Raw genomic sequence first — 19,364 nt, forward strand, 5'->3', positions numbered from 1 at the left:
TGTGAGGAATTAAAATTTTCCTCTCTTTTTAGTGCTACATGTTTGAAGACAATCTAATCCAGCTTCTCCCCAATCCACTCCACAGGGCAAATTGCTTTTCGTCTACTCCACGAATCCCATGGGGAGCTGAGCTGGTCAATATAGTCTTTCCAGTCACATATGCAAATCATGATCTGGAACGGCTTACAAGGTACACAAACTAATTTTTATCTGGCAATAAATCACTGAAGTTGAAGGAGTAATAAAAGTTCCAATTACTGAACGTATGAATAGGGCTGAGCATGTTTATACAGAACAGAATCTACTCCTCAACTTGCCCAAAGTAGCACATAGACTTGGGAAAAAATTAAATATTTGAAAGAGAAGGAAAGAAACAATCCAGGAGATTATGTTTCACTCCAAATGGTTAGATAGATTCAACTCTGCCAAAACTCTGGAGTTGACTGTGATATTTGGAATGGTTTTGGCCTCTCTGCACATGATCCACTGCTTCCAGCTTGCTGAGAGGGAGAGGCTAGAGACATCATATCAGACAAAAGAAATATCTTGAGGTCTTACTCTGGGCCAAGTAGGCTTTGGCCAGATCTGCACCAGGCAGGATATGACATTTTGAAAACAGTTTGAAAATTGTATATGTAATTTGTCCTGGGTCCCAACAGTTGTCAATACCGTTATAAATCATTTTAAAGCAGTAGTATAGATCCTGCCTACATCTTGTTTCCCCAAGAATTCAGGTGTGCCAAGCCTGTGGCCTTGGGAGCAGATGAAAGCAGGCCTTGCACAGCTCAGGGAAGTATCTTGGGCTGCAATGGGAATGTACTTCTCTGCTCTAAGGCCTCCTGTGTGTGTCTGTAGTGATGGCAATATCAGGATTCCCTCTGCCAACCAGAGGCCTCCAGACATGGGAAATTGGTGCAGCAAGCTTGGGATAAACCGAGCTATGTTGTGCCTACCTCTCCTTATGTGTAAGGAGCCTTGGTGCATATGCAGATGGCTGGCACCTGGTGCATATAAAGATTATTGGGTGGAACTTCCACCCATAACTGGATTTTCCAGTGATGCAAGATACTAGCCTGCAATCCTATGCAAACTTACTCAGGAGCAAATCCCATTGAGTTCAGTGGGAATTGCTTCCAAACAAATATGTATGCAATTTTGCTTGAAAGGTCTTTCTCTTCCAGCAAGTCCTCCCCAGAGAAACAATCCACCAACCTTTTCACTGCTACTATGCTGTCTAGAAACCCTCTTTTTTTAATGAGTGAGGAAATATGCATACCCCACATAGTGAAAGAAATGCTGCTATATCCTTATATCATCCTTTCCCAACCTGGTGCCCACCAGATGTGTTGGACTGCTGTTCCCACATTTCTGGCTGGGAATTATGGGAGTTGCATCCATCACATCTGGAGAGCACCAGGTTGGGAGAAGGCTGAATTATGACCCCATCATCCCCAGTCAACAGGATGCATGGTTAAATCCAATCCCAGAGACTGGGTAGTCTAGAATCTGCAGGAACAAGGCCTTTTTTCTTTTATTTATTTTTACACATAGTCATAATGATAGGTATTTTGTTAGTTTAGGAATACAAATTAGCAAGTCACTGAATAAGTGAGGCTCCATAATGGGATGGTCATCTCCCTCGTTCTTCACAGTCCCATGATGCAACTCTCTTTTGTCTACGTAAGAAGGGCAGCCTTGCCCTAAATGACAGGACATGCATGCTTGGATGGAACAGGACTGCAGGATGTAAATTAAGGTGATTTGCCACCCCTTCATTACATACAGGCTTCATAATCTATACTAACAAGAAACAGTGCATCGTAACAAAGCCTGCTATTATGCATATTATTGTGAGAGTAATAACCATGACTGACATAAGCAATTGAAGCCTGCCAACATGTTTGAGTTTAGCAACTCCTTTTTTTCTGGGTGACAAATTATGGGTTGTGACTGGTAGCACATCCCACAGCCAGGATCAATGACACTAATGGCTTTAGGAGGACAAAGCACACAACATTTAGATGGGTGACATCTCAAAAATTTCAATAAACACACACTATATATATATATATAAAGAGGTATGCAGCCTATGTAAAGTTCAGAGGTGTTGGAATAGCCTTTGTGCCTTATTGCATTAAGTATTTTTGGTCTGGGGAAGCTATATAGGGTTACACTGATATCAATGTAAAGGGATAGAATTGAGTTCATCAAGGCGTCCCATAGAAAATGGAAGCTCTATTATATATAGGGCACAAGTCATCTGTTTATGTTTGCTAGTAATATTATAGGTTGCAAAGCTAGAACTTGACATAAAAATTAGCAATACATCTGCACTGTTTCTTAAATCATAGTCACAGTATAGAACAGGAGAACTTACACATTTTATTGGTCCAAATTACCCATTTTGAAATGTTGTAATATAATCATAATCAATAATATCAACAAACAATTTATATATCATCCTTGGTGTTCAGAGCACTATTAAAAATAATAGAAAAAAATATAGCACTGTCACCCAAGGTGGTTTAACACAGAGGAGAATTTCAGTTTTCTAAACTAAAATTTAATAGACCGTAGTGTTTAAGAAGGTGAACTGAAAAGTTCCTAATTCAAATCTCACCTCAGCTATAAACTCCCACATATAGGCGCTTGGACACTTAGATCATCTTTGGTGTCCCTCTTCTAGGTGCCCCCACTGAAGGAAGTCATGTGGGTGCCTCCAAGAGAGAGGGCCTTCTCAGTTGTGGCACCCTGTTTATGGAATGCCCTCCCCAAGGAGACTATACAATTACCTTTTCAGAGCCAGGCAAACACCATTCTTTTCTCCCAGGCATTTCAGAGTTCATTTTTTAGTTTTTATGTCTATTTTTTATGTATTTTATATTTACTCCTGTGCTGTTTTCTATTGTAGTTTTTTATTTTATCTGGTAGGGGTTTATATTGTATTTTGTTCTTTCAGTGTTGCAGTCTGATCATTGCAACACTGCAATGATCTGTTATTAGGCTAATTAAAAGTATAACAAACAAACTATGGAATTTTGGAGATAGGTGGGGTATAAATTGATTAAACAATAGGAACAACAATAACAACAACAACAAACAAACAAATATAAACTCACTAGGTAGCTTTAGGCAAACAACTTTTCACAAGCCCCCCACATCCTATGTGTAATAATTTTATATAATGTTGGCATTTATATGGCTATTGGATGCATGTGAAATGTACTGACCATAATCCAACAAAGCTTTGTGCACTTAAGCTCAGTGAGATCAACAGGCTTAAGCATGTCGAAATGTTTTGGGATACTAACCTCTGAGTACTTGAAATGCATATTAAGAATAACAAAATGCAATTCAAAACAATATGACAAAAAAAAAAACCATTTTAAAAAAAACAAATCTGAAAATTGGAGAAGGGTGAAGAGGGAAAGGAAACAGCTGAAAATGCCATCTATTTATCTATCTATCTGGCGAATAAGGGGATATTCATGTGTCCGTAAAGGCCAGGAGAGTTTATGTTCTAGGGAATATGAACACCAGTAACATATTTAAACACATTTCTTATATATACACACAGTGGGATATTGCTCCTATTAAATGTATTAGGAATCAGAGTTCACAACAATCAACAACAAGCATCATTTCACCCATTCCATCTAGCTATTTCTTAGAAAAGTAAAGCCTGTATTTAAATAGAACATAAATTGCTTTTATGTTTTGATTTGCTCACAGGACTAAGTGGCGGGGAAATAAAGAACAGCTATGTCAACAACATCAAACATTAATAAAACAAACAAACAAATCAAGAACTGAAATGAAACAAATGTCAAAGCAATGGAGATACTACCACTAGGGCTGCCCAAAGACATTTTGCTGCCTGATGTGAAGAACAAGATGGCTCCCCATTCCACATAAAGAAGCTGACCGGACTGGCGAATGAATAACACTTCAACACAGGTCAGCTTCTTCCAGACCAGGGGACCGCAGGCTAGCTTAAGGGGAGCAAGAGCGGGGGGCACAGGGAGAGGCCATCTAGCACACACAGCTTTGTCCTCCAATTGAACAAAATGGCAAAGTGGGTTCAAAGTGGGTTCAGTCTGCTGTCACTGCTGTCCCTTCCCCACTCATCTTTACCTTCTGCCCCACTCAACCCTGACTACCGGTAGGACCGACCCTGACTATCACTACAAAAGAAGCTGATCTGTTTTTGCCTTCTCTTTGGAAAAACAGGCAATCACAGAAGAAACACCACAACTCATTCATGACAGGAACACTTCGGATGGAGATTGAAGAAGTGATTATTCCAAACTATCTTTTAAAAAAATGTATTATCAATAAATTACTACCTTATTTCTTCGATTCTAAGACGCACTTTCCCCCCCATAAAAACATCTCTAAAAATGGGGTGCGTCTTAGAATCGCAGGTGTGTCTTAGGGTTGTTTTTTTCTGTTGGTGGTACTGAAATTAGTGTGCGTCTTACAATCGATGGCGTCTTACAATCGAAGAAATACGGTACTACAGAGCGTTGTGTTATGCAGTCAGTATTCTAAATTGTGTTACAAAATTCTTCAAGTTATCAAGTTATTCTACAAGCCAAAATATAAATAAATTATTCAGATTTAGGGTGAGGATGTTTATGTGATTCCTCATGATCTTTCTAGTGAATATTTAGGTCTTAGCTAGATCTATCCTGGAATTGTCCCAGGGTCGTCCCTGCCTGCTCCCGGGATCCCCTGTGTGTCATTTACGTGAACAGGGATGAATCCGGGACGATCCCAGGATAAACCTTAGGTCTAGCTAAGGCCCCAGACACAAAAAGACAAACAGCAGCAACAAAGTTGGTACCAATCAACCCACTCACCCCTGCCTCAACACACACAAACAAACCTCTCTTTTCCAGCCTGCAAGAACACTTATGCTTTTCTTTCTTAAGGAACAGAATACAAAAATCCATTTTCCCCCTGCATGGCTTTCACAAACATTACTGCAGCTTTAACACACACCCCTTTTAATACAGGATATAGTAATGTTGAAGTTCAGCAGACTTGAAGTCATCTCTAGTTATAATCAAGTTATGACAATTGTTCTTCAATCCTTAGCATATTTGAAATATTGCATGCAATAGAAGAACAGAAATTGTGATTGTGTGTGTGTGTGTGTGTGTGTGAGTGTGTGTATTCTGGATGTGAATGAGATCACAGGCAGCAAAAGTGTAAACGAGGGTCATACTTTGGACACTGAGTAAATCTTACCTACATTCCTTGAAGAGAATAATCATTCCATAAAGTGGAATAATCATTCCATACAGAAATATGGAATTCCCTGCCTCTGGAAGTCAGGCAGGCGCCAACTTTGTATTCCTTTCAGTGCCTCCTGAAAACGTCATTATTCCAGGAAGCCTTTCCTTAATGACCAGCCACGGTTCACTTTATATTTTGCTTCTTTTAAAATCTATTTTAAAGTGTTTTATTCTGTTTTTATTTTATTTTATCTTGTACACTGCTCCGGAATTTTCATTGGGGAGCAGTATATAAATATTGTAAATAAAATAAATAAAAAAATAAAAATAGTATACCTGTTACATAATAAACCCATTTATTCCCCAATGAGCATTTATTTTTGCAGTTGTTTATTGGTGTGAATCAAGTGGGACTAGATTGTCCAAAATAATCCAGTGAGCAACGATCTCCACAGCCTCTGTGTTCCTTGCTTCTGTAACAAATTAAGTGTAGAATCCAGAAGTATTTCAACCCTTCAGACAAGGTTCACTTCAGACCCTTCTTCCTGTTGATTCCCACCAGTTAGTGACCAGAGAAACTCATCTGGGGAAGGCGGGTGGGGGTGCGGATGGGTGCTGATAGGAAAAGAAAAAAACTACTTGTGTTGTATAGATGTAAAGGAGCATGCTTGGGAATATGAAAAAGCAGTATTGCATCAAAATATTATTACCTCTGGAATCTGTTCAGAAAGAGTAACTCTCTCTCTCTCTCCATTGCCGAGAGAGAGAGAGAGAGAGAGAGAGAGAGAGAATGTTAGAATTGCTTACTTTGTATGTGGATGACTCCCAATTCTAGGGGCAAGTTGACTCACACTCTGATCCAACCCATTTCCTACCAATTTGCTTGCCAGCTTATGGCTACACCCTAACATCCTGTAAATGAAAGGTTCAGCGACTAAATAAAACCCTCCTAGCCAATAAAAAGTTGTTCTCCATGCCTCCATATCCATTAGAATTATCCTTACTTCAGCCTTAATTTTACCCGCTGAAACCTTGCACTAATCCTTGATCCCCAAACCCTCTATCTTACTGCTCTATAATTGTCCGCCTTTCAGCAGCTGTGAAACATTGCCAGAACTGGTCCATAACTTACTCTGCCTCTCCTGAAATCCTTAATCGTGTTGTAATTACTTCCCCTATATAGAACTTCAATTTGTTCTTACAGCCTGCTGAAATCTCTCTACCAATCTCAAACTCCCTCAAATTTAAGGGTGGGATACTTAAGGGCTGCCCATTCACTTGCAACATTCCATGTTAAACTGTCTTGTATTTTCCTTGTTATAGCTACTCTCCACATGAAATCTCTGTGCTGTGGCTGGCAACACTATTATTATTATTATTATTATTATTATTATTATTATTATTATTATTATTATTGCTAATGTGGTTTTTTTTAAAAGAAAATAGTTCATGCAATGTGCACTTCATTGTTCTCTCCTAGTCCTGCGTTTTCCATAATCTGCAGAGTATTTAGGTTCTATTCACAGCTTGGGCCCCAGCAATCGCCTCATCCTAGAGACAGAATAGGTGCACGTTGCTCTTTGATTTGTAGTGTTAGAAGCTCTCCATGTGGAAGTACAATCTAAGATTCCCTTACCGTGGCTGACTTCCCTGCCAAGTGCTCTCTTGCAAGGATTCTTTTTAGCCCGTCTTGGCTTGCTGCTTCCTCTCCCTGCTCATACTGGCTTCTCCTCCATTCCCTCTTTTTTAGTGTTGGCTTATCACACTGCCATTCCACACTCATGGATGATGTCACTTCCTAGCAGCCATCTTTGTGGCAGGGGAGCAGCAGGAAGGTGCCCAGCCCATTGGTGAATTGCCAGACCTCTGCAGACCTATCAACAATGAGTATGGAGAACACCCACTCTAGATTCTGTGTTGCTCTTCTTTTTCACGGATTCACGTGCATGCAGTGTTGCTGGTGGAAGTTTTGCCAGCTTACTGTAGTTATCCAACCACACTGCAGAACGTGCTTATATCTGAGACTTCCTCAGGGCCATTTCACACTACTTTTGTTAGATGTACACTTCCAAAATCTCAGGTGTACAAGTAAAAATGTAAACACATATGTCAGGAAAGATTTGTATCACAAAAGTACACTCAAAAGAGTTCCGGTTCTTTGTCAAGTGTATACAAAACTGCAAGTCCAGGTTTGCTGCCACAAAGAACGTATGAATTGCTAGGCGAATGTAAGCCTTGTGTGAAAAAGAAGAAACAAAATGGAGAAGCAGAACTTGGGATGCAAGGAGGATAAGGTAACAATGGGGAACAAAGAGGAAAGGGGAAAACAAGAAAATAGTGCAAATAGTGCAAACAGAGAAGAGAGTAGAGAAAAACAGGGTTAAGAGAACAAAAGTACTGGGTAAAAATGTGACGAAAACATTCGTTACTTCAATGCAGCAGCCTCTTGACTTAATAATTGTGTAAAAGTGGCCCTCAAAATTATTTGAGTTGTGCGACTTTGGGGCATAGGTAGTTGTCACTGTGTTGAACTCAGAGAAATTGACATGCACAATTGTTAGGGAATCTTTTATGGCCCCAATATAAGTCCACAATCCTAAGCATACTTCCTTGCAAGAAAGATCTGTGAAATTAAATAAATGTATTTAAGATTGATGTGTAGGTTGATGTAGGAGTATACAAACATGTTGGTTCAATAAATGATATCACCCTTCCAATTCTTATTCTTATTTTCAGAACTAGTTGACAGGAGCTGAAACAAACACCTAGTTGAACTAAATCTAATCTTTGTGCGGTAACTCACCATACACCCACTCAGCTATGCTTTCTTAATGTGGTTGGAAACATTTTCATGAGGTGGAAAAAAGCAAGGTAGAGTTATATTTATTATTATCATTTGTTTAAAATATACCTTTTACGCATCACTCGTTCTTTCAGTGTTGCTTCCTGCCTGCTGCACAGAGGCAGGTTTCACATCTTTGGGAAACAAGAAGTGTACCACACTTTCCTAGTTCATTCATTTCTACTTCAAAACCCGTCAAAGGGATGGAAAGAATGGGAATGAGAAAAGCAAAAGTTCATTAGTGAATGCATTGCTGCAAAAGCCTTTAAAAATATACAGTAGGTAATAGAATGCACAGTCAATAAAGGCCTTTGCTGAACCAGTATGTCCCAAATATGGACATCATCAGACGTGACCCATTAAAGTATACATCGGTAAATTGGTATGAGCTTCATGCTAAAGAGCCCTAAAAACTGAATTGTAGCAACAGGAAAATGCAAGGGGGGTGGGGGATAAGAATATACCGTCTCTAGTAGTCCAGTCTTTTAAAAAAGTCTCCTTTCCAAATGTTCCATATAAAAATTAGGCGTCGTTTTCAATGTACAGTCTGCTTTCCATCGGTGCTAACCATCAACACTTTACTTGAATTATAAAAAAAAGCTGTACGCATAGTGAATTTTTTTAAAAAAACACTGCCTTCGACTAAGAGGTGTGCCTCAGTTCCTTAGTGTGCAAACGTCTAGGATTGTCTAGGATGCATGTGGCACACCTTCTGCGTGAGACTTGCCTAGCTCAATGTATCCCCACGAATTCTACACTGATTCCGGAGATGACACTGGGTGTCCACTGAGGCCAATAATAGCATGCTTGGTCATTCCACTCTTTATGCAGTGAAGAATACCAATTAGGTTTCCAATGTCTCACCTGGAATGGTGTTACTATGCCTGTAATAGCAGTATAGCAGAGAGACGTCAGCAAGAGACACAACTTACATAACCTTGAAGAGTTATGGGGCTGGACTTCCCCCAGTCTGCTCTGCCAGAGGGGAAAGGATGGTAGCTCAGTGGTACAGGAGGTGTTTTGCATGAAAATGGTCCCAGGTTCAGCCTCTAGGCTCCTGCAAGTCATTGTAGACAATTCTGAGCTAAATAGACCAATGGCTTGACTCAGTATAGAACAGCTTCCTGAGCTGCCATTTATGTATTTATTTATTTCATTTCATTTCTATACTGCCCAATAGCTGAAGCTCTCTGGGCAGTTGACAAAAATTAAAACCACAAGGTACAGCATAAAATATGAAAGCTTAAAAGCACAATCTAAAAGCACAACCAGAATAAAACCTAGCAGCAATGCAGAGATTTAAATACAGATTTAAGATACAGATTTAAAACAGCAGAGTTAAAAGACTAGGATTCAAAAATGCTAAAATACTGGGAAAATAAAAAGGTTTTCACCTGGTGCTGATAATTTTGCTATTAAACCATAAATAGTTATTAAATTCAAGGCTAGGCTCTAAAAACTTAGGCATAAACTTAAAGCTCCTCCGACCAGCGTTTTACTGCTTGCTTGTTACTGGGCTCTCATGGAGTTTGCTCAGGTCCCTCACATGACGTCGTCTGCCTCCCGCGCGCCTTCCACCCTTTCTGGCCTTCCTTGCATGACAAAAAAGCCCCCCTCTTAAAGTCCAATTTTTTTTAAACTCGGAATTGCTGCTCTCTCCTGTTGTGTGGAGGAGAAGCAGCGCCATCAGAACAGCAGACTCAATGGGCCTCGTGCTCGTGGTGTACTTCCTCTTTTGAAAAGAGGAAATAACCGAGGAAGGAAAACACGAAGGTAGGGAGCGTGTTAACCCCCAGTGTGATGGAGCTTATAGTCTGAACTTTTCCACAGCCTCCATTTCACATGGTACAGGAACATACATCACACACTGCGTTAACAGGGGATTTTAAAAAGTTCACCTCGGGAGTTCAAAAGAAGTCCAGTTGTCAAGCAGGTGTGTTCCAAGGCTGTATTTCAGAAGGGGTATTAACCTGGTTAGTGTCCTAGGCCATGATGCATTGGGCATAAATGCTACAACACCGGTGTGGTGTTAGAATAACTAGCTGTCTGCCTCTCCCTACAGTAGCCGGAAGCAAAGGAAGGCTGGTCATTTCAGAAGGTGTAGCTTTCCCCACCCCTGCATGACACATTGTGCTTACTAAAACAACAACAAAAAACCTTCTTCTACACTCCTTATTAAAAGTATAGAAGAATTAACCTCTTGCGTCAGCTCATATTACGTTCATCACCATATGATACTCTACTATCTCATCCTCATTGTCAATCTCTTACCTCTCCCCTCCCCTGTACAACTAGTGTAAACTATAAGCTTTGTTTTTGGCAGAGACTGCCAATTCAATACACACACACTATGACATAATATCTATATCTCATATAGTGTGTGTGTGTGTGTATTGAATACACATATAAATGCAGATACACATGCATATAACTATAAATGGACTCACATATTCACACTCACACTCCAAACATTCTGTTCCACTCTATCAGGACCAAGAATCAAAACCCAGAATGTAAACAGGCGCACTCTGCCTTCTTAATGGCCGGACTCACCAGGGACAGGGTGCAGTTTCAGTTCTCACTTTATTGATGTTCTTGTGTGGTGACTTTGCTTTTCCCATTAGGGAATGATTGGTTGTTACGTGCAAACCCAGCGAGGGTGGGTTGTTGGGGTGGCTGACAAGCCACCTCCAACCCTAAAACAGCCCATGGATTCTGGGTGGCTTGTCAACCGCCCCAACTATCCACACTTGCTCGGTTTGCACAGCCCCTGCCAGTGCTCGAATGTTCAAAATGGCGGCTGCCACTGCAACGTGAAGCCCTGCAGGGAAATTAGACTATCTAGTCCAACCCCCTGCTCAATGCATCCCTGCCAGATGGCCATCTAGCCTCTACTTAAATACCTCCAGCAAAGGAGTTCAATGCTAAACAACTCTAGTTAGGAAATTTCTCCTCTAATGTTAATCTGAAATCTGTTTCCCTGCAATTTGCATCCATTGGTTCTAGTCCTGCCTTGAAATAGAGAACAAGTCTGCTCCATCTTATGCATGACATGTTCTTTGGATGTATATGATATAGGCTCACCCTTGCATACATCCTATCTGTCATAATAACAGACATTTGGTTAGTATTGAATAACAGCCTTCGAGAATGCAGCCTTTGAGGGTAGGGCCAACCCAGGTCTGGAGAGCAGATATATAAGGTGTAGTGGAATGGGACTCTGGATCTGCCCCCGCCTCCCTTGTCCATCAAACTTGATGGGCCTTTAGACAGTGACTTAAAAAAAAAAAAAAGTAGAGGTAGTGAAGACAGAAACAGCTGGATTGCAGCATGTCTCTTTTAACACAAACGTTTATCCGGGCAGGTCAACAGAAGTATACAAATTGCAATACTGAACTGGAGTTTTCTGAACTGAGATGGCAATTTATGAAACCCCTCCATTTAGCCAGCCACAAGAAAAGGTTGAAGCAAACTAAGGCTTCAGACAGTAGCGCTGTTGTGTAAGCGAAATAGGGGGTGGGAAGTTAACTCCTTGGCATTGCCAGCTATGGCTTTGCTGTCTACTATGAGGGTCCTTGGAAATCTAAAATAACCTGGAAAAACAAAACCTTCAAAAATGTTATCAGAGGTAGCACTGAGCTTAAAAAGTAAAATAAAAATTCTAGTCAGCAAGATTCCTCCATAATCCTTCTAGTACAGCTTTCGGCTGACAATAAAACAAGATACTGGCCTTGTGCAACTGCAACATGAGGTGGAGGGTTTTTGCAACTCAAAATTTGGGGGAAGGGAGGAGAAGCAGAAGGAACAGCCAGGTCTCAGGGGAATAGACTGAACAGCAATCTCCCCCACCCCCCATCTCCTGGTTGCTCTAGGAGCCTTTAGGAGCAGCATCAGGTTGAGCAAGAGGAGGGCATGTGAGGCGGCGGCGGCGGCAGCAGCAGCAGAGTCATCCCCAGCAGCCAGGGCAGCAGGGAGAGACTTTGCACCACCCAGCAGCCCCTGCTCACTTAACAGTGCCATGGTGTGGAGAGAAGGAAGGGCTGCTATGTTATCTTCAGTTGAAGTGGGGATATAGTAGTAACTCCCCTGGTTGAGAGAGGGGGAGTCAATTTAGTCAGTTGGAGGTGCAATGTGATTTTGGAGAGTGGGAGGCTTGGTGGTTTATAAGACCCTACCCAACTGTGTGCATTGGTTTTGGACACTCCCGGTCTCTGTGTAGATGGGCCCTCTAAGATTGTTTTGACACCTCTGAATGTAGCACTTCTTTATACTGACAGCTGTAAAAAAAATTGCTTCCAATCTCATGCACGTGGCACTTTTGAAGAACAGGCTGCTGATTATATTATTTATTAATACCTGGCTGCACTAGAAAGTGCAGAATGACTGCACTTTGGCTTCTGTAGTCTAACAGCCAAGATATAATATCAATTGATATGATGCTTTAGTGATTGATACTGCCTACTTGGTAATTAAATTAAAATGGTATACTGCTAGTATTATTAAAAGGAGCTGTTTATTTAGATTTTACATTATGTTTTGAAAGGTACTGGTGGTAGACTGTTTATATCCATGACACTCTTGTGCCTGTTCTTGTATTGCTGTTCTTATATTGTGAGCTGCTTTAGGCACAATTCAGTGGAAAGTGGCATACAAATTAAATCATGTGGAAAGTGGGATACAAAAAATTAAACTAATAAAAAGGAACGTGGGGAAAAGACTGATTGAAATAGTAAGGATATACAAGACTCTCTCGATGGAGCCAAACAAACTTTAGAAGCAAAATAGAATGGGTTAAATCCAACATCATGCAAGTGGACTTCTGTTTGCACAATAGGTCTTTCCCTTGCTCTCCTCTCCCCTGCAGCAGCCCAAATCTGCTCCAGAGGATCCCCCAACTCTTTTTACAGGAGATATGGAGACACACAGGGCGTTGCACGGGGAAAGAAAACCCGTTCCTCAGTGGCTACATGAGCAGGACAACAGTAGGCATGGATAGCTTAGTGTTTCAACCAAACCTGGGATTATGATTTATTGTGCCCGAACAAGCCAGGATTTTAAAGCTGGTTTATAATTCTGGCTTGTTCGGGCACAAAAAATGATAATCCCGAGTTCAGATATAATGCTTAGCTACCTGCTTTGTTTATCTGTTTACATGAGCGGAAGGGGGGGGGGGAAGAGCTGAGTGTACCAGCATGAAGCTTTTGCATGTTTGGGTTAACAAGCCAGGATTCCTGGCTTGTTATTATGTGCAAATGCAGCCACTGTACCCAGCAATGTCTTTTGAAAGATAGATTCCAAAATGGTGGACATGGTTCAAAGGTCATAGCAGTTCTGACTGATAAGTTAGAATCGCTACCAGACAGCATTAGGTTAAAAGCGTAGTACTAAGAGAGACAGACAAAGAAATGTGTTTTGAACAAAGATATTGCTCCTTTGGTACATTCTTGAAGCAAGGCAGTTGGGAACTTCAGCTATTAGATTGTCCTGAAGATATAAAGTTTCTGATAATCTTAACATGCAAAAATTTAGGAACAGATATGCAATATGCTATTAGAATCCTGAATTACTGTGTAGCACAACATGTGATCTAGAAAGCTGAACACAGCCAACCAGCCAAGTCTGGTCGCTCACAAGGGACTCAGTGAACTTCTTAGTTTTGCTGCCTGTCTGGAACTGCCAAAAACAGAGGATTGTCAAGCACTGGGCACATTGTTTACTGGGTCACACAAACAGTGCAGGCCTGATGTAACAGATACATTGCTTGTATTCACCTCCTTTTCACATTTCCATCTGATCTTCTGAAGAGAACAGCTTTCAGGTTGTCTACACAAAATCTCCAGGATTTTGGAGGGCGTTTCCCCCCTATTTCCCCATAATAGTGATGACCATATAAAATATTTTCCTTTATTTCCTACATGCAGTCTTTTTCCAGACTTCTTCTGCAGAAAGGGGGGGGGGGGATTCTAAAAAAAATCACAGTAACCTGTATAAGCACTAGAGCTGTAACCTGTATAAGCCTAGATATATATTTAAAAAACAAACAAACAAACCTAACCTAACCTAAGAGGGACAGTGTTTCCACCTCCTGCTAATCCCCTTTTGAGAAGGCAGGATATTTGCTTTTGATCACCCCCATCGTTTAAACTTCCCGTTTCACAAACAGGGTAGCACAGTTTGTACACTTCAGAATTGCTGAGTCAAAGCAAAAGGAGTCCAAGCAATTAAAATGAAGAAAGGGGTGGTGGGTGAACCACAGTCACAGAACTTCGCACCTGCTGCATAGTAAAACCACATCACAAATTGTGAAACATGCCACAGAGAACATGGGCTTCTTCTTCATGGCAAAATCCCAAGCCTTGTTCTTTGTTTCCTTCTGTATGCAGACAGACAAGATAAAAATATCTCACCGTGGATTTAGTCATCTCAAAAAACCCATCGTCCGTTTCAATACTTTTGTGCAAGAACAAGCCCTGTTTATAATCTTGAACTTGAGTGTGTAGTGCTAATATTAATTTCACTGGCAGTGCAATCCTATACAAACTTACCTAGGAGTAAGTCCCACTAAACACAATATTATTTACTTCTGAGTAGACTTTATATGATTATATTAAGAGTACTGTGCTTGTAAAATGCTCTGTTCCATCCATTCTGACATGGAAAGCATTTTTTTTAAAAAAAAAATCCATAAATGTTCTAATTATTGAAAAGTACTGTTCATACGGGAATTTTAAAAAGGAAGTGTGCATTGGATCTCAGTTCCAAATTCCGTCTGTGGTAGGTAAATGAGGAAGAGAGAGGGGGCAGGACAAGGAAGGATACAAATGACAACTTGCTTCACATGTGCAGTTTTAAGAAGGAACTCTAGGAACTGTAGTTTTGCAAGAGGACTAGGAATCTCCATTAGAATTCTCAGCTATTTCTGGGGTTCACTGCAGTAGCCATATAATATATGGCTTTTAAATTGTTAAATTTGGTGGGTAGACAAAAGAAGAGAGAAAGGAGAGGGGGGAAAGTAATTTCTGAGTCAATAAAAGAACACTCTGGCAAATGAACAAAGGGGAAAGAACTATGTGTGCTGCTATTAACTCACACGTTCCTTGCAGTCTTGCTAAAGTTAGACTATTCCTGTCTTTTCACTATTAGGTTCTCATTACCACAGATCACCTGCAGTTACTACATAATAATTTCAACTGCTTTTTTTAAACACACACACACACACACACACACACACACACACACACACTTCAAATTGCATGGAGAAATCATGGCAAGAATTGGCAAGGCATTCTTAAAACCATCTGCTCCAAAGGCATTTTACCCAGAAAAATGCAAATAGCTGACTAATCAACTTCAAACGTTGCCTAGGTCAGGGCAGGAGACAGGGAGGTGCAAAACCTTGAACTGCTAGTGCTGATGTATATAGTATCTTTATCTCCTGTTCACTATAGCCTGTAGTTGCTTGCTAACTGAAACGATGAATGACCTGACTGCTGTGAATTATGTCTGCTTATCTCTGAGATAGGGCAGGCCCTAAGTCACAGAGTCACCCTGAGGGACTGAAGATGGCAAATAAAACCTCTCTTAGTTTTAGCCAACATGTCAGAAACTTCTTTATGAGATCTAGTTGTGTTCATTTTAGTTGTTTAATGTAGCCTTACTGCTAGAATGTCTACTGGAAATATATCTACTAGGACAGGGTTTCCTTTGTCCTAGTGCTGGATTCATGGAAACTTTTTAATATTGATTCCAGCAAGCTGTGCTGTGAGGTGGGCCAAGCTGAGAAGCACAGACATGCCCAAGGTCACTTATTACCAAATCTGGGCTCTGTATCAAACCAGAATGACTTCTATGACAGTAGAAGTGTGGGGACATGCCCTGACTCAGGAACGCAAAAAGAAAAATGCCAAAATCTATATTTACTTACAACCACAGGAAGTGTCTCCCCTACCCCAACACACACACACACACACACACACACACTGATGCCAGAAATTTGTTTTGCCAAAAAGCATCTGACTCCCAAAATACCAAGACTGCAATCCTATGCAAAGTTAAATCTCACTGAAATCAGCCTAGCTTTGGTTATAGCTTATACTCAATCCTACTATGGTGGAGCTCAATATTCAAGATTTTTTTTTTTAAAAAAAATAGAGACTGAAGAACTATTATGTGGTCCTGACATCCTAATTTTCTATGCTCAGGGAGATGCATTGTTTGTTTGTTTTTAAAATAAGGTAGGAGGGAAAACCTCCACCTACATTCCAAATTCTGCATTACACCAAAAGCTATACCACACGAATCAGTTGAATGTGTAGCTTGGCTTGATGAAACCCCTTGGGATGTGAGTGAGAGTCCATTGGGATGCTTCATTTACGCCTATATTAAAAATGCTAAACCTTGTATTTTCTTGTGTAATCCCTCTATCTCATCCCTTTTTGTTCTTTTCCAATGGTTTTCAAAATAGACTTTCTGGAAACCCTTCCCACATTAACCAGGACCCATTTCAAGCTGGCTTCTGGTCTGGTTTAAGCAGCAAAACAACCTTGGTAACCTTGATGGATGGCCTCTGTTGGGAAAGAGACATGAGGGTTGTGACTCTGCTAGGCCTCCTTGATCATTCAGTTGCTTTTTATATCAGCATTCATGGTCTCTTTCTGGAATGACTCTGTGAGTTGGGAATTGGAGACATGGTGATAAGGTGCTTCTGCTACTACCAGGTGATAGTACTGGGGAATTGCTGCTTGACCCCATGGCAGGTGTGCTACAGGGTCCCACAGTGGTCCATTTTGGGCCCCATACCTTTACATCTCTATGTCATATGGAGATTTGGAGAGAGGTGCCATCAGTATGCAGATTTCACTAAGCTCTGTTTCTTCCAACCATCTGATATAGGCGAAGCCCAAGGAAGCTTGCCCAACATTAATGGTCTTCTCATTAAAGAACCCCTGATAAGCTTCCAAGTTTTTCCAGAAACACTTTGACTTAATTTGTAATCCATTTAAATAGTGAAATTTGATTAATAAGCAATTGTTGAGTTTGGTGGAAGTGGGGAAGAGACCATATATCAGGAATGGACATATTTCACTGCACGATCTACTTTGTTTTTGTTTTTTTACTAAACCCCCAAAATTCACTAACTAAAGCATGGTGTCAAAGACATGCACTTAGAATTAAAGACTTCTGAGCCCAGGAATTTGTCCCAAGAACCAAAACTGAATGGAACTCACAATTTTCCACACAACAATGTGTTAGAGTGATTAAGAAAAACATATATGAATTAATATTTTTGTTATAACACTGTAGGTATTGATACTTCACTTTGTCACATGAACAAGAAAATTAAATAGGAATGTTCTGCTCCAGTAAACTACAATGTATATGTTTACTATTTTCTTAACCTAAGAAAACACACCCATGCTGGGTGAATTAGATAGGGTTTCCCCAAACCTTATCCTTCAAGAAACACTCATAGAACTAGGCCAGAACTTGTGTATCTATCCATCACAGACCAAAGCTAGAACACCCTGCTGTTGGTTTGTGTCAAGTACTGCATTAATAGGCCTCAGAAAGAGAGAAAAGGATACCGGTTTTCTATGTGGACATCAGAAACCTTTGCAAGAAAACAGAAAGTGGCACAAAAAGAGAGAGTCAAATAAAGGGGAAGATTCACTGGACATTTATACTGGTAAATTCTCACCAGCCTTTCCCAATGTAGCACCCTCCAGATGTGTTGGACTACAACTCCCAGTATCCCCCAGCTAGCTGCTGGGAGTTGAAGTCCAACACATTTGGACGGTGCCAGGTTGGGAAAGGCTCCACTATTCTAATGTAATGCAGTTAATGGCTAAGCAAATATGTCAATACATCAACTGGGACAGGCTAACTGGTGATGCTAAAGAATATATACGAGAATATCTGATATTATGATTTTATCTGTGCAGGCAATAAACACATTTTAGCAAATATGGTACTCATTTTTATGTTTTTAAAAAATCAGAAAATAAAAGAGATATGTAACTTCTAAAAGTAGTAATGCTAGCTATCAGGATGATTCTTTGCAGCTCTATCCTACATGTATTGTTCACACTTTTGATTTATAGATTCTCAGCTACATTGGGCTACAGGAGATATTACGTACCCCCTGTTACACAGCATCACAACAAACTGCATTTTTGAAAGAAGAGCTTAATTCAAATTGTTGAAAATAGCTTGTAAATTTAAAAGACGACCTTCAACAACGAGGGCTATAGATTTGCTTGGGATGCAGAAGGGAGAAAAGGGTTCCATGCTTTCTGTTTATGAACTCAGAGTAAATGACCTGAATCTCCCCTCTACCCCGCCTTCCCCACAGCCTATAGCTTAGACTATTCGCTTCTTAGTGAAAACACCACCTGCCATATGGACAGGAGATTAATTGCACTGCGTTTACATTAATAAAATATATGAGTGTCAGACTGCCCTGCATCCATTTTCTTTGTCACAGCTGTGTTTGAATATGCTTGCGTTAAGAAATCTTCAAATGCTTCCATGTGCCAAGGAGGAGGACAAGAGTGTCTATTGGACTACTGTTACAAGAGGACTCTATGCTGCTTCTACAAAATCCTATCCAAGTTCAGGTGTAGACCTTCCATGTCCTGTTACCATCTCTCTCTTTCCCAAACTTTGGAAGGTTTTGCCAACATTTCTCAGATGAATTATGTTGAATTCTGTGCATCACAGAATACATTAATCTAGGATCGTGGCCAGCCAGAGCAGAAGTCTTGTTATCTACTAGTAGGCAGCCATGCACAAAAAGGGCAAATCATCTCTCTCTCTCTCTCCTGTTTTTAGGGGAATGAACCACATAATTTGAGCATGCGTGCACATAGGCGTCTGCATAGAGTGCCTGCTTCACATCTCACATCTGAGTGTAGGGGAAGAGGAATGTCATCTCCCCCACGAAGTGAACAGGATCTTCAAACCAGATAAGTGCCTGAACTGTCTAGATATGTTATGTCCTGAACTGTTTAGATACGCTGTATCATATGCCATGTGTACCCTGTGGTTCTGTGATGCACATTCTATATAAGAAATGAGCATTCTGTACAGAATTCAGTATATGGAGAATCTTAGCTTTAATTTAAAAGTAGCAGAGCTCCTTACTGGAAGAAGCAAAAGAAAATATCCAGAATTAAATAAGTGAATACATGCAACATTTGCTTACTTTTCAGCTCTCATACAGACTGAGGTATCTAGCTTACGAGATAAACAGGGTTACAATTTTAATTTCTAATTTATTTATT

At 40.4% G+C, this 19,364-nt stretch overlaps 1 protein-coding gene across 1 annotated transcript in view; it reads right to left on the reverse strand.

Moving 5' to 3' along the window:
• The window catches only part of FOXO3 (forkhead box O3), a 125,961-nt gene that overhangs the window by 32,139 nt on the left and 74,458 nt on the right, over positions 1–19,364 (reverse strand). The window lies entirely within an intron of this gene.

Source organism: Elgaria multicarinata, chromosome 4, assembly GCF_023053635.1.
Source record: "Elgaria multicarinata webbii isolate HBS135686 ecotype San Diego chromosome 4, rElgMul1.1.pri, whole genome shotgun sequence".
Classification (NCBI taxonomy): Eukaryota; Metazoa; Chordata; class Lepidosauria; order Squamata; family Anguidae; genus Elgaria; species Elgaria multicarinata.